This window comes from Aotus nancymaae, unplaced genomic scaffold, assembly GCF_030222135.1.
Source record: "Aotus nancymaae isolate 86718 unplaced genomic scaffold, 86718_ANA_hifiasm-v0.15.2.pri h1tg000040l, whole genome shotgun sequence".
Taxonomy (NCBI): Eukaryota; Metazoa; Chordata; class Mammalia; order Primates; family Aotidae; genus Aotus; species Aotus nancymaae.
This window is the reverse complement of record NW_026988454.1, coordinates 22,079,210-22,106,485: the sequence shown is the minus strand read 5'-3', so window position 1 is coordinate 22,106,485 and position 27,276 is coordinate 22,079,210. Positions and strand designations below refer to the sequence as shown.

The 27,276-nt window shown below is 36.6% G+C and overlaps 1 protein-coding gene across 3 annotated transcripts in view; it reads right to left on the bottom strand.

Moving 5' to 3' along the window:
• Positions 1–27,276, bottom strand: part of EPM2A (EPM2A glucan phosphatase, laforin) — an 86,790-nt gene that overhangs the window by 13,689 nt on the left and 45,825 nt on the right. The gene's annotated exons all lie outside the window — the stretch shown is intronic.

Here is a 27,276-nt window from a genome sequence, read left to right as displayed (position 1 = left end):
TTGCAAAAATTACCACAGGGTATCGACAGGAGAAGTGGGTATCAAAAAGACAAAAGGTATTGAGAGAGAAGTCCGTTCTAAGGACTTCGTATTAGAGCTTCCATCACTAATGGCCATGAGAAATGACAGAATAAACTTTTGCTGAAGGCGAAAATTAGCATTATTTTGTGTCCATAGAAAGAAAAAAAGAGACAAACCACAGGAATAATGGAATCACCTTTTGTTTACTCATCACACCTAAAGACCCCAGCTGTTGAATTGCAGTGCCCTCTTCCTAGCCATACAAACGGAGCACCATTTCAAAAACAGAGAAAAGAGATTTTGCTGAAGCTCATTACAAAACCCAGCTAAGAATTTAAAAGCAAAGAAACAAAAAGCACATTTCCTAAGTTGGATAATTGTGCTGCATTTATCTTATTTAATATTTTATGGGCAATTCAATTAGAAATTAAAATGTGATCTGGCTTTTAAATAATGAGTAAAGGGGAAAAAATTCTATCTGTCCTATAATTTAGATCTCATTAGTGGGAAAGCAAGAGAAACATTAAAATCAACCTCTAGTAAGCTCCAGGCTTCAGTAGCACATACAGCTCCTTCTGCTGAAAATTTGCCCTCTAGCATCCAGTGTTAAGTTATTAATACCAAACCTCTACCCTAAAAGGGTGCTTGTAACAGGCTCCAGTTAAGGCTGAATAACTGCTCAAAGACAAATTCCAATTCAGAAAGTGATACTAATTAGCTTCTTTATTAAAAAATAGTTTTATTATAGTTTGCTTATGAGTCGTAGACTATGTATATAGAGCACATGTTAATTTCTGTAAGTACAGTTTATTTCTTACATTTTGGAGATGTACTATGTAGTTTATAGCCATATGAATGCAAATAATTTTTGACACAATGCTTTTTCCATATTATAAAATGCTATATCATTAAATTAATTATAAAGGCCTATTACAGATTTAATTGTGACCCCTCCCCAAACTCCTATGTTAAAGTCCTAACCCTTAGGAACTCAGAATGTGACTGTATTTGGAGACAGACTCTCTACAGAGGTAATCAAGTTAAACCGAGGTCATTAGAGTAAGCACTAATCCCTAATGACTAGTGTCCTTGTAAGAATGAAGAGTTTGAACACAGACATAGAGGGAAGACAATGTGAAAATACAGGGAGAAGATGGCTTCAAACAGATGCTGCCACTAGACCCTCAGAAAAAGTCAACCCTGTGGACACCTTGATCTCAGAACGTCAGTTTCCAGAACTGTGAAATAATAAGTTTCTATTGTTTAAGCCATACTGTCTGTGGAACTTTGTTAAAGCAGCCCTAGCAACCCAATGAAGGTCTAAACATTCAGGCTTAACACTGATTCATTCAAACATCCAGACTCTTTTCAAATATCCATACACCAGACGTCCTTAAAGCATTGTAATAGATCTTTTTCACCATTTATCCTGATGTTTGGAATTGTTGTAAATACAACTAACATTTGATGATGGTTCCCGAATGCTCTCTTTACCCAATACTACCCTTCTTCCTTCCTTCACTGATGTCCTTCCGTCTATCACCTGAGCACCTCCCACATGGAGGAAAAGATCACCAGACCCCCAACTAAAATCACTGAAATATGTGGGCCCCTTCTTCTAATGATTTGGTACTGAAGTTCTGGGGTGTCTAGTTTTAACAAATGTGGTACAGTCCTGGATCCTCTTACATGGCTCTCAGAGAATAAACCTCAATGGAGAATCCCTTAATATAAGAGCACAGTCTCTCAGACTCACAACTTCTTAAGACTCTGAGGCCAAGAGAGTTTGGCCCTCTTCTTTTTGAGGTTATACTATCTTGAGATTTTATTTATATGCCAAATCAACAGATTATAGTGGTAAATAAGGCAACTAGTGCACTTTGCTTCCTTAAAGGCAATCATGAGGCAGCACAAAGATTGAGGAAAATAACCAGGCCAGGACTTGGTTACCTTGATACAGATTTAAACAAATGTGCCTTGAAAATAGACTCTTGTTTGTTAATGTTGTTTCCAATGCTAAGAATTCCTTGAAAAGTTAAACTGCCATATTTAATTTTTTTTTCACTTAGTGAATTTGAAAAGACTTGTTTAAAATCAATCTCTTGCATATTTAATTAAGATCCACAAAAGACCAAGGATTAAAAAATTAAATATGTCACATTTTTTGTATTTGTTTTAAAGTCATTCTGTCACTTCAACAAATATGAAATGATGCCTGCTTTTTGCCAGTAATTCAACAACCAATAGTGAGCAACAGTGAGCAAGACAAAGTATGCCTTCATCGGAGCCTGCATTCTTTGAGGAAGACAGGTAACAAACGAATACATTTACCAAATGCCTACATTAGATAGAATTAATCTGTAATGTGCTTTTAAGGATATAAACATGGATTTTAAAATAGAGATTTACAGGGGAGTGAGACTTCAGATAAGACAGGAAGGTGCTCTCTGAAAAGGTGACATTAAAACTGAGATCTGACATCAGAAGAGGCAGATACACAAAGTCCTTAAAGCGAGAGAGTGAAGTATACTTTAGGAACTGCAAGAAACCTGGGTACGTGGAGTGTGGTGAACAAGGAAGAATGTGGGATGAGATAAACTAAAACGACCATGCAATGCCTTATTGATAGGCTAGGGAATTTATATACTAATATAAAGGCATTGAAAAGCCAATGAAGGGTTTTTAAGCAGAGGAGCTTTTAAATGGTGACTCTGGCTGTGATATGTAACTTTGATTGGGCAGGGGGTATAGCAGAGACTAGAGAGGAAGAGGGAAGACCTTTCGGAGGGGTATGGCTCGGAATACAGTTAGTGGTGCAGACAGAGAGGTGGAGAAGTTCAAGATGTACTTTAGCAGTAGAACCAACAGAACTCGCACATCAATTGGATGCAATTGTTGAGGAAAAGAGAGGATTGAAATGTGACTCCAAAGTTACTAGTGCAAATTATAATCTAAATTTTCTGAATCAGGTCTACTCTCAATAAAACTAGTATCTACAAGTTTCTTTACTATATATTTTTACAAGACTCAGAGTTCATCAACATTTTATTTATTAGGCATCATGTAAATGGCCTGCATGTGGCCAAGCTTGATGATAATCAAGCTATTCAATTCCTTTGTTTTCCCTCAAATCTTTATTTTTATTATGGAAATGTTAATAAAGTAGGGTTTGATTGAAGTAAAAACTTTATACACTGGATATGTAGCCCATCAAATTTATGGGCCAAATTTAACTTATACTTTATGAGTTAAATTTAATTCATATTATAATTTATGGTTTAAATTTAACTCACACAGAAATACCACTGTAGACAAAGTAGTACACAATGAAACAGATTTATTTATGTAATCAAGTCACTAAAGAGAATTTTTTAAGTTATTCTTTGGATTTGTGGGTCTTTATTTCAGCTCCAAAACAAAAATGAATTTAGAAAACAAGACAGTTGGAAAATGAAAAGATCATGATTTTCCTTTTTTAATGTTAATGTCTCTTTCACTGTTAACTATTTAATTTGTTGAAATACAAGGAATCCCTGGGATAAAAGGGGATTCTATTAAGTACTTTGAGCAACAACATTATAATTTTCTGAAGAAAAAATAGTTTGGGATAGTTGTATGATTATTATTCATCTAGGCCAGTGCATCTCCAATATTAATGTGAAGATGAATCATGTGGAGATCATGCTACGATGCAGATACTGATGCAGGACACCTGAGTTGGAGCCTGAGCGTCTGAATGTTCATGAGCTCCCATGTAACACCCATGCTGCTGGCCCGTGGACCACAGTTTGAGTATCAACAAATACTCTAATAATTTCATCTAAATACTATGATATTATTATACGTTGCAATAGTGCAATACAATTTATAATGTCCAGATATACTGGAAAGTTAACTAAGTAAGATCCTCCTGCTAGAGCAAACAGAAAGACAAGACAAGCATTGTATCTTTATTGTTGATGCTAATATTAACCAGGTTCATTATTGTAAAACATTCTATTAACTATAGATCATTTTAAAATCTCTTTTGCCTTCTTTCTTGAATTCCCAGTGAGCAAACTGCAAGAAACCAAATGGCTGTGTTTAGAGAATGACCTTCATTGGTTTTAAATCATTCCCCTTTTCTCTTACTTACAGTGCTCACTGGCCTCTTGATAGAAGCCTGTAATTTCCTTTTGTGCTATATTTTTAAATGCAGCATAAGATTATTTTTATATACAGATGCTGAAAATTAAGGAAAATACACATAACATTTAAAATTTATGGGGCATCAAATCATTTAAATGGTTGAAAACCAACACAATTAGCAGTGCTGCAGTCAATGATGTCAAAAATTAGATAAGGTTCTAGAAAGACAGACAATAAATGCTTCCTCTTCCCTGTGAGATGTGAGTAATTAGGATGGTAGGAACAGAGGAGAAATGCATACTAAAAATATTATAATATTGGTGCCTCCAAAATCCCTGGAAAGTTTTGCTTCTTTCATTCGGCCTGAAGTCAGAGTACTAAGAGTATACTTTATGACATTCAGAGAGAAATCATAATAGTTACTACCTCCCAAGGTTGTGAAAATCAGAAAGGCCTCTGTCCTCCTTAAGTTACCCAAAAATCCTGAAGATCCATAGGTACGGGAAAAGAGAAACTCATCAGTAACACTTGATCTATGTACTTTATTACTAACTAGGAAAGACTGTAAATAAGCAATTAGGCATGTAGCCTCATACAATTCATGAGGAGAATTAAGTACCAATCCTACCCAAACTGAAACTGTCATATTTAAGTTGGTATCTCTCAAACAACTCTAATTGTCATGAGAGTGCATTTTGTTACACACGTTCCTGTGTGCAGTTAATTCATCATGGCAAGGTCTTCAGAATACAGTTTTAGTTAAGATCATCTCCTCTACTGAACATAACTAGCTTCTACTGCATGAAGTGCTTAATTGGTAAAAACTGATCTTAAGTTTTTATCAACTACAATTGCCTCTTCCACATTTCATAGCCCAGGACATTGACATTTCCCTCTTGTCTTATGCAAATGTTTCAATATTTTCAAAAGTTTGGTGGTTGTTGTTGTTTATGAGACAGGGTCTCCCTCTATTGCCCAGGTTGGAGTATGACACAATCATGGCTCACTGCAACCTTGAATTCCTGGGCTCAAGTGATCCTCCCACCCAAGTAGGACTATAGGCATGTGCCATAATGCCCAGCTGATTTTTTTTCTACTTTTTTGGAGACGAGGTCTTGCTATGCTCCCCATGCTAATCTCGCACTCCCTACCTCCTAACTCTTCTGCTTCAGCCTCCCAGGTCACTGGGATTACAGGTATAAGCCACCAACCTGCCAAAACTTTTTTTTTTTTTTTGAGACAAGGTCTGGTTTTATCACCCAGGCTGGAATGCAGTGGCATGATCTCAGCTCACTGCAACCTCTGCCTCCCAGGCTCAAGTAGTCCTCTTGCCTCAGCCTCCCAAGTAGCTGGGACTACAGGTATACACCACCACACCTGCTAGTTTTTGTATTTTTTGTAGAGACAGGGATTCGCCATGTTGCTCAGGCTGGTCTCGAATTCATGAGCTCAAGCAATCCAGCCGCCTTGGCCTCTCAAAGTGCTAGGATTACAGGCAGTATGAGCCATTGTGCTCAGCCTTGGCAAAACTTTTAAGGGCATTTATTCTGCATTTACAACTGGGGTTAATTGTGTGGAAATCTCATCTAAGCTTGGCATTCTCATATAAGTAGAAGAGTATGGATCTCAGATTTTCTGATATCACATTCATTTGTCCCTTAAACAATATAAACTATCCATAGACTCTTATTAAGAGAATTCACTCCAGCGGCCAGAGACCCAGCACCTACTGACTCCCACCCGGCACAATTGCTGTTTCACAGACAGTTTAACATACATTTTCTTTTTTCTTCCTTTTTTCTTTTTTTTTTAGATGGAGTCTTTCTTTGTCATTCAGGTTGGTGTGCAGTGGGGGTGTGTGTGTGTGTGTGTGTGTGTGTGTGTGTTTAGTAGAGATGGGGTTTCACCATGTTGGCCAGGCTGGTCTCGAATTCCTGACCTCGTGATCCACTCATTTTGGCCTCCCAAAGTGCTGGGATTACAGGCATGAACCACTGCGCTTGGCCATGTACACTTTCTTTCACTCTCTATTGAAAATTCCATCAATAGGTGATTGCATGTATCCTGTTGATCACTTCCATTACCCTACAAGCTCCTATTTTATTCTTACCATGTTTCCGACCCCTTCATAAACTCTGTATCCCTCACATGCCTTTTAACTGTGAGTGTTTCTTGGAGTTCCCAACTCTGGTCTCTCTTCAATTTATATACTCCTAGATATCTCACTGACATATGTGTTTTTACTGTCATCTATATGCTGGTAAACTCCAAATCTATTATCTATAGCTCAGACCTCAACCCTCTATTGGAATTCATAAGAGACAAATAAACTCATCTTCATTCTCTCCTACTCTTTGCTCCCTACCTACAAACCTGCAAGATTCTTCTCCATTGCTCCTAATCTCCAGAAATTGTTCCATAGCCACCCAGTCATGTAAGCCACCTTGGCTTCTCCCTATCCCTTCCCCCAGAGTCATTATCCCACCATAAAAATCTATCTCCTAAAGACCTGTAGAATGTTATTGGTTTCTTTCAGATCTACAACACTTAAGAAATGAATTATACCAACTGCCTCCAACAGTGACCTCCCAGTCTGTCTCCCTTACATACTGCCACTAGAGTGATCATTCTAAAGCATAAAGCATGTGAACCCCCCATCCTAAAATACTGAGGTGAATACCCATCGCTTTAGTATAAAGTTCAATCCTTTGGCTTGACTCTTTGAAATCTAACTCCTATGTGTGTCACGAATCCCATGTCCTCATATGAACCTCAATTTAGGAAAAGTATTTGTAATTTTCCTAAAGAGCCATGCACTCTCCTTTCCCTGCTCTTATCCCGCTATCCTTCCTCTTGGAACACATCCTCCCTTGCATTCCACTGTTCATCTATTCGACGAAGCCTACTTGATCTTCCTTCATCCCCAATAGGCTCACTTTGCTCTTCCTTCTTTGTCTTCCCATGGCATCTTATACATACCCTTGTTAACAGACTTGTGCAAAATCACACACCTTTATTTCAGGCTCTGGCCTCTCTTGCTCTGAATAGTGAGTTTTCTTAGGCATTTCATCATCTGTATTGTGATCTCCTTGAGAACAAGGTATTCCTCAGAGTACCCCCAGCACTTAACATTATATCCAGCATATAGTTAAAAGCAAATAGGTGAAGGAAAGAAGGAAGGAAGGAAGGAAGGAAGGAAGGAAGGAAGGAAGGAAGGAAGGAAGGAAGGAAGGAAGGAAGGGAAGGAGGGAGGGAGGGAAGGAGGGAGGGAGGGAGGGAGGGGAGAGTAGGGGAGGAGATGGGGAGGGAGGAGATGGCAAGAGAGGCAGGGAGGGAGGGTGTAGAAAAGACTTTACTAACTCAAGATATTCTAGAAGGTTCATTTAGCTATCACCAATTGAAAACACTTGAGTTTCACAAAACTGTGGTAGACATTTTCAACTGTGTTATACCAAGGACGTATGTGTTATTTGTTGAATTTAGCTCAAAAATAATAATTTTCTCTGCAGACAAATGTGAAAGCTGTTTTTAGCCAGAATATAAAACTATGTAACTCAACACGTTTCCTTTCTTACTTTTACTGCCAGAAAAAGAGACAAATTTAGTGTTCAATAGTAGTAATTAGACTGCCTCAAGTCCCTGGTAATTTCTATTCTATTTGCTCTCATAGATGGTCTATTTCTATGCTAAATTCTTTTTCTATACATTCTTTCTTTTTTAAAGTCTTCTGTTAAAAATGATGATACACTTGTAAATAGGTGGCAGATGGTAGCAAAACCTAATTCTCCAAAACACTTCTTTCTTCAACCTTGTCTCTTGCATTATGACAGTCTCATAAAAGGTAGAGACCAGCCTCTATTTGAACCAGAGAGATTTGTAGCAACCTATCAGAATCCCCAGTCTTTGGTCCGTCTAGTTCTACAGCTATGCTTGTCAATCCAAAAATCTCACTCACACAAAGTGTATTGAATATTACAGCCACCAGTACAATTCATTTACAATAAAGTTCCATTCATGCTTGGAGTGTATTCACACTTTTATTAATTATAATCCATGGACCGTAACTATTAGTTCCATTTCATGCCATGTAGCATTTTAAATGTTAGCTGTTAATGCCGGCGGACAAGTTGAGCATAATGACAAATGTGATTCTACAGCAGTAGTTCACAGCCCTGGCTACATGCTGTGTAGAGACCTCTTGGAGGTCTCCTTCAAAATATCTCTGCCGAATCCTCAATTAAGTCAGAATATCTGAGGCAGTGGGGTATCACCCAGAATAATTTTGTCTAGACACTCCCAAATGATTCTAATGTATATTAAGGCTTAGGAATCAGTGATTCAGAGCCTGGGAGAGAGATCAGAGTTACAAATAAATATTTGTCATCTGCCCCTTGTTGGGGGATTGGCTATCAGAATTTTAAAAGTAAAAATAATTCTACCTTTAAAAATCAAACTTTGTATTTACCTCATTGAAATGAAACTGGTTATAAAAATCTGAAGTACAAAGGGAAGTTAGAGGTGATTATTCATTTTCAGAGGATTTTCTATCTTGATAAGGATTCATTTAAGCATTTCTTCAAGTACCAGGTAGTGATTTAATTGATTTGTAGACTTATCTCAGTTATTAATTATGATTGTGACCTTTGCAAAGCCACTTGAATCTCTCTAGGCCTCTCTTTTCTAATGTGGACGCTGAGAGAACTGGATTAAATAAGCAGTTTCCCAGCTTTCACAGTAATTCTCACAGATGTCGAGATGTGACGTGGAGGTGGGAGGGTGGCTCAAAGCTGGAACCCTGGAGCCAGGCTGCCTACATTTAAATCCTGGCTCCACTAAGTATGTCACGTTGGGCAGGTACTTTATCTCTCAGTGCTTCAGCTTCATCAACTATAAAATGGGATTAATGCATATCTCACAGTGTTGTGAGAATAAATGAAATCATACAGGTAAAAGCATTCAGAATGGTTCTGAGCACCTAGCAAGCAGTATTAAAGTGTTAGCTATTATCCTATTATGAATATTACACCCAAAAAAAGTCAGGGACTTGAGAATGCTAATGTGTTGGTAAGCCTATATGATTGGGCAAATTATGTAACATTTCAAAAATATGTTTGACCAGTTAGCTTTTGGTTGTGGGAAGACAGCTCTCTATGGGAACGTTATCTGGGGAAAGCTGGGCCACGTGACTGGTATGACCCTTTAAACTCTAACATCATTTAATTCATTTCTGTGTCCTAAAGAGACCAGAAAGCTATAGCTCATGGGCCAAATTCAGTCTTCCACCTGTTTTTGTAAATAAAGTTTTATTGACACACAGCCACGCTCATTGGTTTACATATTGTCACAGCTACTTTCCCAATGCAAAGAGTTGAGTGGTTGAGGCAGAAATCATTTAGCCCAGAAAGCCTAAAATATATACTACCCAACTCTACAGAAAAAGTTTGCTGACCCTGCCTTAGATGCATAATGTGTTGAGAAATCTATAGCTCTACCCCACAGTAAGTTAATCATCATGGCAAATTTTATGCTATGAATGGGCATTTATAGTCCATCTACCCAGTTGCCTGTAGCGAGAAAAGAAACATTCATCAAATACAGGGTACAAAGAACAAGCATCTATGGGGGTGGAGGCTCTCAATGATAAGGATAAACATCTGCTGGAGAGGATAAACAATGAGGATCACAGAAAAAAGAGCTGCTGATGGGAGGAAAAGAAAGCAATGAGGAAAACAGAAGGCAACTTGAAGGCTTTGGCCCTGGTTAGATATGCTTTTGTATGATGAGCACTTTCTCTTCTCATTTCCCCAATAGTCTATATACCCTCTCAAAAATATTGATGTTTTTGGCCAGGTGTAGTGGCTCACGCCTATAATCCCAGCATTTTGGGAGACCAAGGTAGGCAGATCACCTGAGGTCAAGAGTTCAAGACCAGCTTGGCCAACATGTTGAAAGACCTGTCTTACTAAAAATACAAAAATTAGCTGGGTATAGTGGGACACACTTGTAATCCCAGCAATGTGAGAGGCTGAGGCACAAGAATCACTTGAACCCGGGAGGTGGAGGTTGCAGTGAGTGGAGATCATGCCACTGCACTCCAGCCTGGGCAACAGAGTGAGACTCTGCCTCAAAAAAAAAAAAAAAATTAGATGTCCTTTTTAATTACTACTATTAATCAAGTACAATCCTAGGAAATTGTTTTTGTTACACTATCTGATTCTTAAAGGATAGGTATTATTATTTTAACTTTATAAATAAACCAAATTCTGCAGAGTTTAAGCAGCTTCATATCTAATCAGTGATTGACCTTGTAGTCAAATCTAATTTTATCAGTCTCAGATTTTCCACTGTGCCTCAAATGAAATTATTCAGTTCTAGAATTTCACTTAAAGGCAGATAAATGTTACTTAAAATTCTGATAACCAGGATTTCTCAGGCACTGTGCTAGACAATTGTTTATCATGAAGCAAAGCTTTACAATTTCTACTCATGCTCATCATTTCTTGCTCTCTACAGATTTAGCTCTTGGGTAGGGGCTGGGGAAACGGGGAATGGAGAGACAAGGGGAAGTAAGGAATCTGCCGGCATCTTGCATGGATAGCAACACGGATGAAATTTATCTTAACATGAAAGAAAGGGATTTTATTCAATATGAATAGAAACACAGGAAGCAACTGAAGAATAGACAAAATGCACTGTATGAAAATGGCAGCTGCAAACCTTATCTCTTATATTCCATTGCAACAAAGACCAGTCAGCTTTTCTTAGCCAAATGTGAATTAGAGGAAATATAATTTAGTGTTTAGAAAATATGCCTAATTTACCACCAAAGCCATACAATTTGTCTTGAAGTAAGGAATTCTACATCAGCTTTTTAAAATGATGGTGATTAAATAGACTACAATATACTTCAAGTGTTCTTTTCCTTTCATTATTTGTGGCACCCTGATGAAAAGTAATTATGCTTTGGCGAATTTTCCTCTTAGATGTAATTTGGACCACTTATCCGAGATTCTCAGAAGGGAGCTGACTTGACAACTAAAAGAAAACACCTGTTTCTATCAATGTAAAGGAAGCTGGTCCCGAGAGTCTTTTCCTCTACTTAGCAATGCACAGTGTTTCTGCAACCAGAATTATTGAGTGAGGTACTAAGGAAATGCCTTATGTATCCAGCATTTCCCTTCAAAGAAATCAGGATTTAAATCGTGTACTTTTTATACTTACATGAGGAAAGAAAGAAGAATGCTCATGATATGAAACAACCAAAAGAGAAGAGGAGTGGGAGTGCGGCAATGATTAACGGTGCTAAGATACACAGATATCCACCCCTACACACCAACACACCTTCAATAAGGATGCCCCTCAGCTACTCAGGTGGTTAAGAAAAATATTATATAATTTGGGATTCTGTTATTTTATTATACAAATCAAAGGGGGTCTGCAGAAAATGCTGTATGTTTTATTTCCAAGACTGTCTATGTGGGAAAATTCTACCCACCCTCTTCTCATTGGTATTTAAAGCAGGCAACTGGGATGATATTTGTTGTTCATAAAAGAAGGATGGTCCCATCACATTAATAAAACACTAAATAATTCAATTTTCTGACTAAGACCTGTGGAGCTTCAAACCTACTTATAAGATATTTTGTTATTCCTTTTATGACCTATAAAAAAGGCCTGTGCAGCTATTACCTACCTTTTCCATCCTGCTTTAACAAGTATCGAGAAGCACTTTCACAAATACAAGCATTTGGTTTCACTGCATTCTTGAGATAAACATCAACAAGTAAAATAAAGATAGTGCCAAAGACCTAAAACATTCAATTTAGATGGATCTACTGAAAATCAATTAATGGACCTCAAAACAAAGGCTTTTCTTTGCCTGTGCCTTGCCACCTCTTTTTGTTTGTTGTCAATGGAAATCTAACTTTCTGATGGAAACTGTTGAAGGAAAATGCTGCGACAAGTTATTTGGGTTATCCTTGTGACACACTAGAACTTCTGTATCCTGTCAACTTTCTGAAAATGTTTACAAGACAGAACATATGAACTTTTAAGACTTTGTACTGAACTGTAATATACATTAAAAAATACACAAGTAATCAATTTTTTTACAAAATGAATCTATCCATGTAGCCAGCACCTAGATCCATAAACACAACTTTCACCAGCCTCAAGAAGACACCCGACATACTCCTTTGCAATTATCACAAGGATAACCACTATTCTGGCTTACAAGAGCACAGACTAGTTTGGCCTATTTTCATGGGTACGTGAACTTCTATTATCTTACTTAATCTACAAGCAGAAACACAGGCGTGGAGACATGAAGCAATTTCTACAATGTCTTGCAACTCGTGAAGTGTAAAATCTAGGTCTTTCACGTGCTTCTACAGAACTGCCTGTGTCCTCTAAAAGTCCTCCTAATAACTAATGAAGAGAGGAATTTATATGATCAGCCTATCTTTTTGCATATTAATTTCTGACTGCTTTAAATATAAGGAATAAAAGGTATTCCCATCTCAAGACTTTATCTATATCAGAACTTGATACTGGGCCCACTGAACTCTAGCAGCTCATTATCTAGGAAAAAAGATTAAACATGGGAAGAGAAAGTAAGACAAGAGATGTACAATTATCATCAAGCCTTTTGCTGATTTTTTTTTGGCTCAAGCCACAGCACTTGATATGGCTAGGCTTTGTGTCCCCACCCAAATCTCATCTTGAATTGTAATCGCCACATGTTGAAGTAGGGACCTGTAATCCCTGCGTGTTGATGGAGGAAGGTGATTGGATAATGGGGGTGGGTTTCCCCCATGCTGTTCTTGTGATAGTGAGTGATTTCTCATAATATCTGACAGTTTTATAAGGCAGTTTTCCCTGCTATTGCTCACTCTCTCTCTCATCTGCTGCCATATAAGATGTGCCTGCTTTGCCTTCCACCATGATTGTAAGTTTCCTGAGGCCTTCCCAGCCATGTGAAACTATGAGTCAATTAAATCTTTTTCTTTATAAATCACCCAGTCTCAGGGAAGTTCTTTACAGCAGTGTGAGAATGGACTAATACAGCACTCAACTGTCATTATTTTTGTGTTAATCAGGATTCTCCAGAGAAAGAAAACAAATAGGACATGTGTATATGTATATTAGGAAAAGAAATTTATTTTCAGAAATTGACTCCCCTGATTACAGAGTCTGGCAAGTCCAAAACCTGCAGGGTAGGCTGGCAGCTGGAGATCCACAGAAGAGCTGCAGTTCAAGTCCAAAGGCAGTCTGCTGGCAGAATTCCCTCTTCTGGGGAAGTCAGTCTTTTCTTAAGGCCTTCAACTGATTGAATGAGGCCCACTCACATTATGGAGTATACTCTGATTTACTCAAAGTCTAGTTATTCATATATTATTCTCATCTAAAAAGCACCTTCTCTAGAATAATGTTTGACTGGCTATCTGGGTATCATGGCTTAGCCAAGTTGAGACATAAAATTAATTCTCACAGATGTGTACCACATGCGGCCTCCCAGGCGCTCTTCTGATCTTGTCTAGACTTATTTAATATATATTTTGCTGCTGAAATATCCAGGCCTTAATGCCTTATCATTTTAAGCGGATGGTAAGCTCCAGTAAGGCAGGGAGCTTTTCTTTAACTTCTTTTATCTTCCACTGTCCTGATCTCAGAACTCACTGTATATCTGTTTATCAAGTGATATATATTTTTAAGTGTCCATTTTAACATTTTCCACACAGACTATGCAATCTTAATACTGTAAAAGAGCACAGACAAGCAGAAAATCATTTCAGGACTAGGCAGCGGAAATAAAAATGTAATAATTTAACTTTCTGTGTTACGGAAAATTTTCTTGATTATAGGAAATACAAAAAAAGTTTTGATCTGCCATCTTGAAGTACAACCGAAATTCTCTGTTGCTTACAGAGCTTTAAGTCTGTCAAGTTCATTATACCTGACCTAGATTCTAACTCCTTTATTTCCACAGAAATTGTAGGTATAAGTACTCTGTTCACTGATACCACTTTCTCGTTATATAAAAGAAAGTTTAAGAAGAAAATAAAATGGAGAGTTTATCTGATGGCTTGGTAACTGTCTACTGAGTTGCTAATATTAACACAAAATCAATTTCTGCTTAGGTTTAGTCCTGTATTTCAATAAAATTGTTTTTCAAAGCTCCTGAAGTTTTAGTTAATATTTCTGTGTTTCCAGATTCTCTTACTTCACTTGTATAAAGTCGAACTTCTACAGATTTGGGCTTTTGCCACCAATGATAATATTTGTTCATAAGTCTGTTTCCTGCCCAAGACTGTCAGCTTCTTGAATGTACATTATTTACAACTGTGAGTGACTTTTTCACTCCCCAAGACTGCACACATTGTTTTCTTTGATTTGGTTTTATTGAATTTGTGTGTACAACCATGTGTAAGCACAAGCAAACACACATCATGCTTTGTTGATGCTGCAGCAAATCTAGACTTTTCTAAGTTCCAGGATCCTGTTTATTTCAAACAGCACAATTTTGCTGTGAAATAAAAGCAGGAGTGGCTTTTCCAGTGGTTTATGACCATTATATGCTATAAAATCTATTTAAGTGCCCAAATGTCTATTGTTGTACATGTTGGATATTGTCCAAAGGAGCTAGAGAAGTGCAGAGTAGCTATCAAGTATGTTTAAAATTACTTGTGTGTAACTTCTATGACTAAGAAAAAAATTCCAAAGAACTCTTTAATTTTGGAGGATCTACTCTTCAGCCAGGCACTGAATTAGGTTGCAAAGATACAAACGTAAATAAGATATGGTTCTTAACTTCAAAAAGTTCAGAAAAAAGTGAACTTTAAAATGATGTTAAAATAATATTTGAAAGGTAGAAGTCATAATTTCTTTTTATATGACCCCTTCCTGACACCTTACACTAAAATTAACTCCAGATAGATTAAAGATCTAAATATAACACCCAACACCATAAAAACCCTAGAAGAAAACCTAGACAAAACCATTCAGGACATAGGCATAGGCAAGGACTTGATGACTAAAACACCAAAAGCAATGGCAACAAAAGCCAAAATAGACAAATGGGATTTAATTAAACTCCAGAGCTTCGGTACAGCAAAGGAAACAATCATTAGAGTAAACCAGCAACCAGGGCCAGGCACGGTGGCTCACGCCTGTAATCCCAGCACTTTGGGAGGCTGAGGTGGGTGGATCACGAGGTCAAGAGATCGAGACCATCCTGGTCAACATGGTGAAACCCCATCTCTACTAAAAATACAAAAAATTAGCCAGGCATGGTGCCACGTGCCTGTAATCCCAGCTACTCAGGAGGCTGAGGCAGGAGAATTGCCTGAACCCAGGAGGCGGAGGTTGCGGTGAGCCAAGATTGCACCATTGCACTCCAGCCTGGGTAACAAGAGCGAAACTCCATCTCGATAAATAAATAAATAAATAAATAAATAAATAAATAAATAAATAAAAATAGAGTGAACCAGCAACCAACAGAATGGGAAAAAAAATTTTGCAGTCTACCCATCTGACAAAGGAACAAACCCATTCAAAAGTGGGCAAAGGATATGAACAGACATTTTACAAAAGAAGACATCTATGAGGCCAAAAAACATATGAAAAAATACTCATCATCACTGGTCATTAGAGAAACGCAAATCAAAACTGCATTGAGATACCATCTCACACCAGTTAGAATGGTGATCACTAAAAAATCTGGAGACAACAGATGCTGGAGAGGATGTGGGGAAATAGGAACACTTTCACACTGTTGGTGGGAGTGCAAATTAGTGCAACCATTATGAAAGACAGTGTGGCGATTCCTCAAGGATCTAGAAATAGAAATTCCATTTGACCCAGCAATCCCATTACTGGGTATATACCCAAAGAATTATAAATTGTTGTATTATAAAGACACATGCACACGTATGTTCATTGTGGCACTGTTTACAATAGCAAAGACCTGGAACCAACCCAAATGTCCATCAACGATAGACTGGATAAAGAAAATGTGGCACATATACACCATGGAATACTATACAGCCATAAAAAATGATGAGGTTGTGTCCTTTATAGGGACATGGATGAATCTGGAAACCATCATTCTCAGCAAACTGATACAAGAACAGAAAACCAAACACTGCATGTACTCACTAATAGGCAGGTGTTGAACAATTAGAACAGGTGGATACAGGGAGGGGAGCATCACACACGAGGTCAGTTGTCAGGGGGCTAGGGGAGGGACAGTGTGGGGAGGGTGGGGAGGGATAACGTGGGGAGAAATACCAGATATAGGTGATGAGGGGGATGAAGGCAGCAAACCACTTTGCCACGTATGTACCTATGCAACAATCCTGCATGATCTGCACATGTACCCCGGAACCTAAAGTAAAATAAAATAAATAAATAAATAAAACAAAATTATTTTTTAAATAATAATTTAATATCAAAAGGGCCAAAATTCATGAGAAATTTGGTACCTGAAGAGGATGTTGCTTGTCAGGCTTTAGACATCCCTAAAGTTTTAAATAAGAGTTCCTTCATGGATTGCCATAGATAAAAATATTTTGTGTGTTTTTTTTCCTATTGAAATGGTCCCAAAGAAACAAAAGGATATATACTGGAAATTTTAAAAGGAAAATAAAAGAGCACTAGCATTCACTAATTCAAAAATTGCTTTTAAGGTAAGTTATAAATACATAAATGTGTGATGCTGGAATTAACTATATCATAAAGCAGGAAATAAGCTTAATTCTTAGTGTTGAGAAAGTGTTTTGAGGATGTATTACTTCTATTACTGGATATCTTTAGGGGTTTAATCCAAAAATGCAATCTCAAGACTCATCTAAGACCTATTTTTTCTGCAAGATTTGAAATGTAAATGTTCAAAGAAAATCAAGAAATCCACTAATATGCAACAGTAAAGAAGTTAAATCTTTAGTTTTCAAAAATCTATAATGATGATAAAAATGAAGCCATAGAAAGAGAAGTCTCAAGGTGGCTGACTAGAGGCATCCAGGACTCACTTCCTCCACAAAGAAAAACTAAACTAGCAAGTAGCTAACCACATTTTGAACAAAGAATCTAAGAGAGAACACTTGAGTTCAACAGGGAAGTGACAGGAAACACTGGAGACATGGAAGGAAAGGGACACCAGGAAGCCAGCTCAGGCCAGATAGGAGCCCAAAGAGCCTCTGCAGTGTGAAGAAAGGGTGCGAGATCTCCAGCAGTCCACTTCCCCACCGGCAACTCCTGCAAACCTCACCACAGGAGAGCACCTAGACCCCAGTGGGTCTAGGTGCTCACCTAGACTAACATAAAGTCTTTCTATGGAAAAATTAACATGCATCATTAAACGACTTTAATATTGGGTATGCAAAGTGTGGACATTGAGATTTGGCATACAACAGTGAATGAAACAAACAAGATCTCAACCCTCATTACCAGGGAAGGATTCACAGAGGAGGTGGCATTAGAGAGAGGCCTTGATCAATATCAGGATCTCGCAACAATGATGACATGATGTCAACATCATAGAAAACGGTTGACATGATTATAGTGCTGTTGCCAAAGGAGTTGTATGAGGCTGAATGGGATCATTTTCTCACCCAACGTATCTATTTATGTTCTTATTCTCAGGATACCAAGTACAGTACTAGAAGTCTTGGAAAAATTCTTGATCTACAAGACTCTTTTAAATTCCTTTATGGCCTGGCAGTATGGAATTTGTCCAGTCTTATAAATGAAAATGTACTACTAAAAATAAAATATTCTCTTGGCTTTTATGTTTATTTTTTTGGGGCAGAATTTGTTTTAGAGAATTTCAATAATAGTTTTAAGATCAACAATAAAATTTGAATAGCCAGAAATTACAATAAAGAAAAAATAAGCCTATCATTTTTTCCTATTTTTTATTTGAAAATTTAATCCTTCTGATTCTTTATCCAGGCATGCATTGTAAATATTTTTACAAAAGCTCTTCTTCCTGTTTAACTGACAGTATTTATTCTCACCATTAGATTCTATTTAGTTTTTCTTTCTGACCTTAGTCTTCTTTCATTTGAAATCTTCTCTATTTTCTTTATTCAGTTTCCTCCATCTTCTATGCTAGTCACTCTTAATTATTTGTTCTGTAATAATAGATGTACCTTTCAATACAAGAGACATTTTTCTAACAACCTCCTTGGTCAACGGCGGTCAGAGGCTGCCACAGGGCAGATTTTTATTAGAACTTTAGGAACACATAGCAGCCTACTGTTAAGATTTTCAAGTTCATTTTAAGGACCAATTTCATGTTCTAATCAAAAGACTGTCATTTCACTTTTAAGACAGTAGAAGATTTATAATCTCTGTCCCCAGCATCTGCTGAACTCAGACTTATGGGCACTCAGGTGATGTGTTTCTTTGGACTGCCCTTCAACTTTGTCTTCAACTGATAATACCAACCTCCCATCAGCTTAGTATATCATAAGACTGCCTGCTTGCTCAAGTGTCTGAAATAAAACTTCCTTTTTTCTCAAGATACTAACTACATTTACGTACACTCTATATTTACTATTTTAATTTTCCCCCAAAAAGCTATTTGCATTAGCAAGAAAGCAGCCCAAGACAGTGTCTTTAAATAAGTTGAAGAAATTAGTCACATCAACAAAATACTTTAAGCCAAATTAGATAGTAAATACTGTCTGGATCTCTCCACACATGCAGTCATTCTTTAGCATCTATTTATTTTGCATTGGATGTATAGGTATGCTCCATTCAATGACTGACCTGTTCTACACTCTATAGCATTTGTTAAATTCAGGGGCTGTTTATTTTTAATGAGGATCTGTAGTTTGGATTCACCATTTACAGCACAATAGATGTGACTTTTGCTCCTAAATTTATTATTTCTCCCTCTCATTACTATTACTAGAAGTCTAAGACATTTTCTATAGAGATTTAGTTGTTTTTGTTAAAAGCAGAAATCCCAGTAGATGCTTTTCCTATTCTATTCATTTAAAATACAACCAAAAGACCTTATTTCAGTCTTATTCTGTAATAGCATAACATGAAAGTTATTTTCATTAAAATTTAAGTTAATAAACAATACAAAATATCTACTCTAGAATGACATATGCCTTTTAAGGCTCTTTAACAAACCATGATATATAAATATATATCATGGTTTTATATATATATATATATATATATATATATATGCAAGATTTTATATGATGTTTTCTGTGACATTCTATGATATACACATATATATGTGTATATATATGTGTGTGTGTATATATGTGTATATATATATCTTGCTTGTATAAGTTACAGTAGTGAAAAGCAAGATATATATGTTTGTGTGTGTGTGTGTGTGTGTGTGTATATATATATATTGCTTTTATAAGTTAGAGTAGTGAAAAGCCACAGTAGTTTTCTAAATTTAAAATTCAAATCTCGAGCAGTGGTTTGTAGTGCTCCTTGAAGAGGTCCTTTACATCCTTTGTTAGTTGTATTCCCAGGTATTTTATTCTCTTTGTAGCAATTGTGAATGGGAGTTCACTCTTGATTTGGCTTTCTGTTAACCTGTTATTGATGTATAGGAATGCTTGTGATTTCTGCACATTGACTTTGTATCCTGAGACTTTGCTGATGTTGCTTATCAGTGTAAGGAGATTTTGTGCTGAGACAATGGGGTCTTCTAAATACACAATCAGACTTCCTCCATTCCTAATTGAATACCCGTTATTTCTTTTTCTTGCCTGATTACATTGACTAGAACTTCCAATACTACATTGAATAGGAGTGGTCAGAGAGCGTATCCTTGTCTACAGTGAGATTTCAAAGGGAATGCTTCCAGTCTTTGCTCAATCAGTATGATATTGGCTGTGGGTTTGTCATAAATAGCTTTTATTATTTTGAGACACATTCCATCAATACCTAGTTTTTTGAGAGTTTTTACCATAAAGGACTGTTGAATTTTGTCCAAGGCCTTCTCTGTATCTATTCAGATGATCATGTGATCTTTGTCTTTGGTTCTGTTTATATGATGGATTACATTTATAGACTTGCATATGTTGAACCAGCCTTGCATCCCCAGGATGAAGCCTACTTGATTGTGATGGATAAGCTTTTTGATGTGCTGTTGAAATTGGTTTGCAAGTATTTTATTGAATATTTTTGCATCCATGTTCATCATGGATATTGGCCTGAAGGTTTTTGTTGTTGTTGAGTCTCTGCCAGGTTTTGGTATGAGGATGATGTTGGTCTCATAAAATGATTTAGGAAGGATTCCCTCTTTTTGTATTGTTTTGAATAGTTTCAGAAAGAGTGGCACCAGCTCCTCTTTGTACATCTGGTAGAATTCGGCTATGAACCCATCTGGACCTGGACTTTTTTTTATTGGTAGGCTATTAATTGCTGCCTCAACTTCAGCCCTTGTTATTGGTCTATTCAGGGTAATGGCCATACTCCCGAAAGTAATTTACAGATTCAACGCTATCCCCATCAAGCTATCAATGACCTTCTTCGCAAAACTGGAAAAAAAAAAAACACCTTAAACTTCATGTGGAACCTAAAGAGAGCCCACATAGCCAAGACGATCCTAAGCAAAAAGAACAAAGCTGGAGGCATCACACTACCTGACTTCAAACTATACTATAAGGCTATGGTAATCAAAACAGCATGGTACTGGTACTTCAAACTATATTACAAGGCTACAGTAATCAAAACAGCATGGCATGGTACTGGAACAGAAGCCTTGGAGGCAACATCACATATCTACAATCATCTGATCTTTGACAAACCTGACAAAAACAAGCAATGGAGAAAGGATTCCCTGTTTAATAAATGGTGTTGCCAAAACTGGCTAGCCATGTGCAGAAAACAGAAACTGAACCCCTTCCTCATACCTTACACTAAAATTAACTCCAGATGGATTAAAGACTTAAACATAAGACCTAACACCATAAAAACCCTAGAAGAAAACCTAGGCAAAACCATTCAGGACATAGGTATAGGCAAGGACTTCATGACTAAAACACTAAAAGCATTGGCAGCAAAAGCCAAAATAGACAAATGGGATCTAATAAAACTCCAGAGCTTCTATACAGAAAAAGAAACAATCATTAGAGTGAACCAGCAACCAAAAAAGTGGGAAAAAAATGTTTGCAATCTACTCAGCCGACAAAGGGCTAATATCCAGAATCTACAAAGAACTAAAACAGATTTACAAAAACAAACAAACAAACAAACAAAACCATTCAAAAGTGGGAAAAGGATATGAACAGAAACTTTTCAAAAGAAGACATCTATGAGGCCAACAAACATATGAAAAAATGCTCACCATCACTGGTCATAACAGAAATGCAAATCAAAACCACATTGAGATACCATCTCATGCCAGTTAGAATGGTGATCATTAAAAAATCTGGAAACAGCAGATGCTGGAGAGGATGTGGAGAAATAGGAACACTATTACACTGTTGGTGGGAATGTAAATTAGTTCAACTGTTGTGGAAGACAGTGTGGCTATTCCTCAAGGATCCAGAAATGGAAATACCATTTGACCCAGCAATCCATTACTGGGTATATATCCAGAGGATTATAAATCATTCTGTTATAAAGACACATGCACATGTATGTTCACTGTGGCACTGTTTATAATAGCAAAGACCTGGAACCAACCCAAATGCCCATCGATGACAGACTGGACAAGAAAAATGTGGCACATATACACCATGGAATACTATGCAGCCATAAAAAAACAATGAGTTCATGTCCTTTGTAGGGACATGGATGAATGTGGAAACCATCATTCTCAGCAAACTGACACAAGAACAGAAAATCAAACACTGCATGTTCTCACTCATAGGTAGGTGTTGAATGATGAGAACACATGGACACAGGGAGGGGAACATCACACACTGGGGTCTGTTGAGGGGGTAGGGGAGGGACGATGGAGGGTAGGGAGGTTGGGAAGGGATAACATGGAAAGAAATGCCAGATATAGATGATGGGGGAATGGAGGCAGCAAACCACTTTGCCATGTATGTACCTATGCAACAATCCTGCATGATCTGTCCATGTACACTAGAACCTAAAGTACAATAAAAAAAAATTCAAATCTCAAAAGTAGTTTTGATTTTTAATTAAATTTACTCGAAGACTTGTCAATGGATTAGCTGCCTTTCTATAATTTTTTTTTGTACTGTGAAATCTCCATTTTCCTATTATGTTTATAAATATTTGTTTCTCAGGCTTAGATAATTTTTCCTATACAAATTCCAGAAAGATTTTTCAGGCTATGAAGTTGGATATGCATGAAAAGTAAATGACATAAGATGTGTTAACTCATTCAAACTGTTCCAAAGGAGATGTGATGCAGTATCAGTCACTTGACTTACAAACTAAAAATGATTAATATAGGTCATTTCCTAGTAGCTATTTCCATGTCTGGGGTCAAAAATATCTACCATAAAATTTCCAAGTAAATGTTAATCCAAACATTCTAATCCTCACTAACTTTCTGTGTGGTGTCTAAAATTATTACCCAACCAATCTTCCCACAAGATGGGGTGGGATGGGGTGGGAGGATTCACATAAACTACCATATGAATCATATTCTCTGGAATTGCGCAAGGCAACAGTCCTGTACACAATACTCTATCAAATTTTATTTTTTAATAATGACAAAAATCTAAAGCACAATTTTAAGGCAGCATTGTACTTTACCCAGAAGGCATTTTCTGTACTTCTACAGTATAATTATTGAAAAGATTTTATTAGGATGAGAAAATCAGAGTCTAAGGTAAATACAATCTTTGTTAATTTCCTTGCTTCATAAAATTTTAAGTACCATCGACTCTCCCTTTATTAAAAATAATTGCTCCTTAAAATTAAATGTTAACTAAATTTTTGAAAGCAAGTCACATACTAGATGTAGCAAGATTTAAACTAGAGATCACTTAAAGAAAATAAGTTGAAAAATCACAAAGAAGAAAAAAGTAACTGAATTTTGTTAAATGAAGTTTGGCCCAAAGCTGCCTCATTACATATTTTAAGTTTAGCTTAAAGGTTTCTCCATGCCTAGTGAACTGTAACCTAACTAAATATGTAAACAGACTATAACCTACTCTTGTAGCAACTGTAGAGGTCTAGCCAATCACAGGCAGCCAGCTGTTCAAACCAAGTTCAAACAGGGCAAATGCTGAGCTGTAATCAGTTCAGATGTTTCTATACCTTACTTCCATTTTCTGTACTTGATTTTGCTTTTTTATTTAATCCATGAATATCATCCAACCATGTCACAGAGTCGCTTTGAACCTATTCTGGTTGCAGGCTAGTGCAGGTGGGAGGTGGGGAGCTGATTTGTGAATTATTCTTTGTTCAATTAAACTGTTAAATTTAATTTTTCTAAAGTTTTTCTTCTAACAATGATATCACAGTATTACATATTTTGTCTCTAGCAGTGCTGGGATTACAGGTGTAAGCCACCATGCCCGGCCCTGTTTTTATCACAAAGGTATTCTTCACTTTGCTTTCCCTTACATTTAGACAAGTCTACATTCTCAGGATAGAGCTATGAGGTGGGATCTCTTTTCAGCCTGAATTAGTAATACCTAAGGAATTATTTTGGACTAGATATTAGGCTACAAAGTTAAACAAGGCCTAGTCTCTTCTTCAGAAGCTAATAGTCTCATGCTAGAGACTCTGTCTCAAAATAAAATAAAATAATAAATTTTTAAAAAATAACTGAATGAATAGAATGAAAACAGATCAAAGTCACCTAATCAAAATATTTAGAACAGACAGTACAAAACGTTGTAAATATGTGTTTAGACTTGGACTTCAATCCCATATTGTGGCCAGTTCATAAAATATCAAGAAGATAGTAAAGAAAAGGGGAAAGGGCATTAAAATAGGAAGAGCGGACAGGAAAAGACAGAGAGGTTAGAGAGAGATACAGCAGCAGAGGCCCTGAAAAACAAAGTGGTGTGAGGGTCTGGGAGAGAAGGAGACTGGAAATCAAGACAATGGCAGAGAGGAAAAAAAGAAAGGGTGGCATAGAATGGGCAAAACCTGATAGATGAGGTGCATTCCTAACGTTTTATAAATCCCCTTCCACAATCTGCAATTCACCAGGCCATAAATTTCAGCATTTAAACTTTTCATACTCACCTTTGAAGTGTGAATTAACTGGTGCATTACTGTAAAGAGTTTTGAGTATATACTTTTTCTACTTTTTAATTTTTTCTATTCATAGTGACCAGAACAAAATCATGCCTCAGCTATTATTAATTCAGGCTAAAGAGAAATCCCACCCCATTGCTCTATCCTGAAAGAATGAAATTGTTTAAATGCAAGGGAATCCTTTCTAAAAGTGAAGAAAAACTTTGTGATGAAAAACAAACACCATCTAATTTCACTTTAAGTTGAAAAACTTTAACAGTGCGTAATACAATACTGGGAACATGGTGTATAATCAGAACAATACTTCTAAACTCAGCTTTTTACACATTTTTTCTTTCTAGTAGGGAATGGTGTTAAACAATCTCATAAAAACGTATTTTGAAACAAGGCATTCGAATGTTCAAATCTATTTTCCAATTTTTATTCTACTTGATTTACTCTTTTTACTCCTTCTTGACTTAATTCACAGTATCTGATTTGATTATCCTGAATTAAAGAATGGCTCTTGAAACCCCATCAACTGTAAATAACCATTATTCTGACTGAGCACCTTTGGTCAATGCATGAGATCACTGATCTCTATCACAATGGTTCTTTCCCATTCACTGCATCTCTGAGCTCTGTTTTCTTTGGAAAACAGTAAGTCTTCATGACATCCAAAGAGAAAAATTAAAAAGACTTAGAACAGGAAAGATATTTTACAACTTATCAAAACAAGATAATAAAGAGTTCATGTTTCAAAAGAAGTCTGTGAATAGAAAAGTTATAATAGGGCCTTTATGATATAAAAATAGTCAAGAGCAACATTAATTCTAATACCTGGTAAGTAATATTTTAACTACTGGTTAAAATATTAACTACTGCTTTAAAATATTAACTACTGGCATTTTAACTACTGGTTTTTAACTAAACCCTCCTCCAAGGGTTTGATAATCTTTCCTAGCTGTTCTGCCAAAGAGGAGACTATGATCTAAGAAACAAGTCATTTGAAGCCAATCTAAATAATCATAATCAATGAATGGCAAAGTGACCTAAATACACCTTTTGAAAACAAGATATAAATGTTCCTTGATGTATTCACTGACCCTAATATAATCAGCTGGGCTTCCTGAAGTGGACCTTCCATAATGGTTTGCATAACAAATTTAATTCTAGCACTAAAAAACGTCATATAAAATTCTCAGTCTGCCAAACTCCCAGTTTAGCATGTTACTTAGACTTCCTTCTGATCTGGCTAGAGTCACAGAGAAAACCCTGGAAAAAGGCTAGTTGAGCTTGTCAAAAATATTCTGTCTGTCTTCTGTAGTTGTTTAATAAGAGAGAATAACTCTTCTTTGGTTGTTATGGCCACTGTCATATTGGAATTGGAAGAGTTTTATAAAAATTAAAATTCATGAGTCAGTACGTTTATATTCCCTTAGTCACCCAATACATATATCTCATTCAAACCTATATCTTCTCTCTCTTCTCATTATCATCTGATGACCTTGCTTCCTATTTCACCAAGAAAAGAGCCATCAAAAATTGAACTTCCACATGCTCTCACTGCTGCTTCAACCTACTGGATCCATGTCCAAGTTCTCTGCCTCCTCCTGGGACTAGGGATGAATCGTTTGTTCTCTTGATTCAGTTCACTCTTGCTTACACACAGATTTTGCTCCTACAGTTTTCTCCTTTCTCTTCTTAATCATTCATTTTTCTCTGCTCTCTGGTATAACGTTTATTAACATGAAAATATTCTGCCATGGCTCTCATGTTATGAATTTCCTTGCCCTTCTAACCTTCCCTCATTGCTCTGCTCCCTTTTGTAGTAAAGTTCCTTATTTTATAGTAAAATTGCCATATTTTACCCACATCACTCATGACTTATAATAAATCCAGTTTGCTTAATTTATATGATAAAATAGTTCTCTTTTTACTACCATTCCTATGACACAACCTGAGATCTGGCAGTCCAGCTCTCTCCTTTCCAATCTTCCTTTTTTTTGCCAGGGGTCTAGACATTTCCATCACAATTTAAATAACAATGCTGTTGATAATACACAAGGCAGCACAAAAATCCAGCTGCTTCCTTTACAATTGTACTGATTCCAGAACAGCACCATCAGCCAAAACTGATTTATTTCTTCACACACTTTAGCTGATAGGTTTTAAATGACTCTTATGCAACAAGAATTAAGGGAATATGTATGCACTAGACCATATTACCATTAGGATGCTAATATCTATCACCAATATTCTTTGATACGGTGTTGAAAATAAATCATCCTAAAATAATGACATATATTATATAAAATACATATTTTTCCTAATATATTTAAATGTTTCTCTTATATAAAAATATATTTCTAAAACATAAGAAAAGGAGGATATCTAGCAATTAAATTGGCCATATGAACAGCCTTATTCAGATAGAAAAAAGGTACTCTTAGAGAACTCTGCCACACCCAGTTAATACTCAATTAAAATCATTCCCCAATCAGAAGAATTCAACAAGAAGGAGAAGCATGTCTGTTTCCTTTCCTACTGGCATGAACAACTGTAATTTTAGTCTCAAGGCTTAAAAGAATCTCAAATCATTGAATCAGATGGAAATACCAATTGAAATTAAGTTTCCTCCTTTGCCCAGTAATGTTTTGACTCTGAACTACAGAAGTAGGACTATGGAATTATGTCCCATTGCACACAGAATTCTGTGCCTATTCTGTTTACTCCAAAAAAAAATTCTTGTCAAAGTTTGATTTATAAATGTGAGCAATGTGAAAAAAGTCTTATCATTATACGAGAAGCATATACATACTTATTAAAAGTCATTTATATACTGGCTATAAAATATGTGTATTTCCAAATATAGCTGCTGTAGAGTTGGACTGAATATACGTCTTGAGCTACAAAAATGAGGGAAAGGACCATCTTGAGGCAGCACTGAAATTCAGACATCTGGTCACTGGA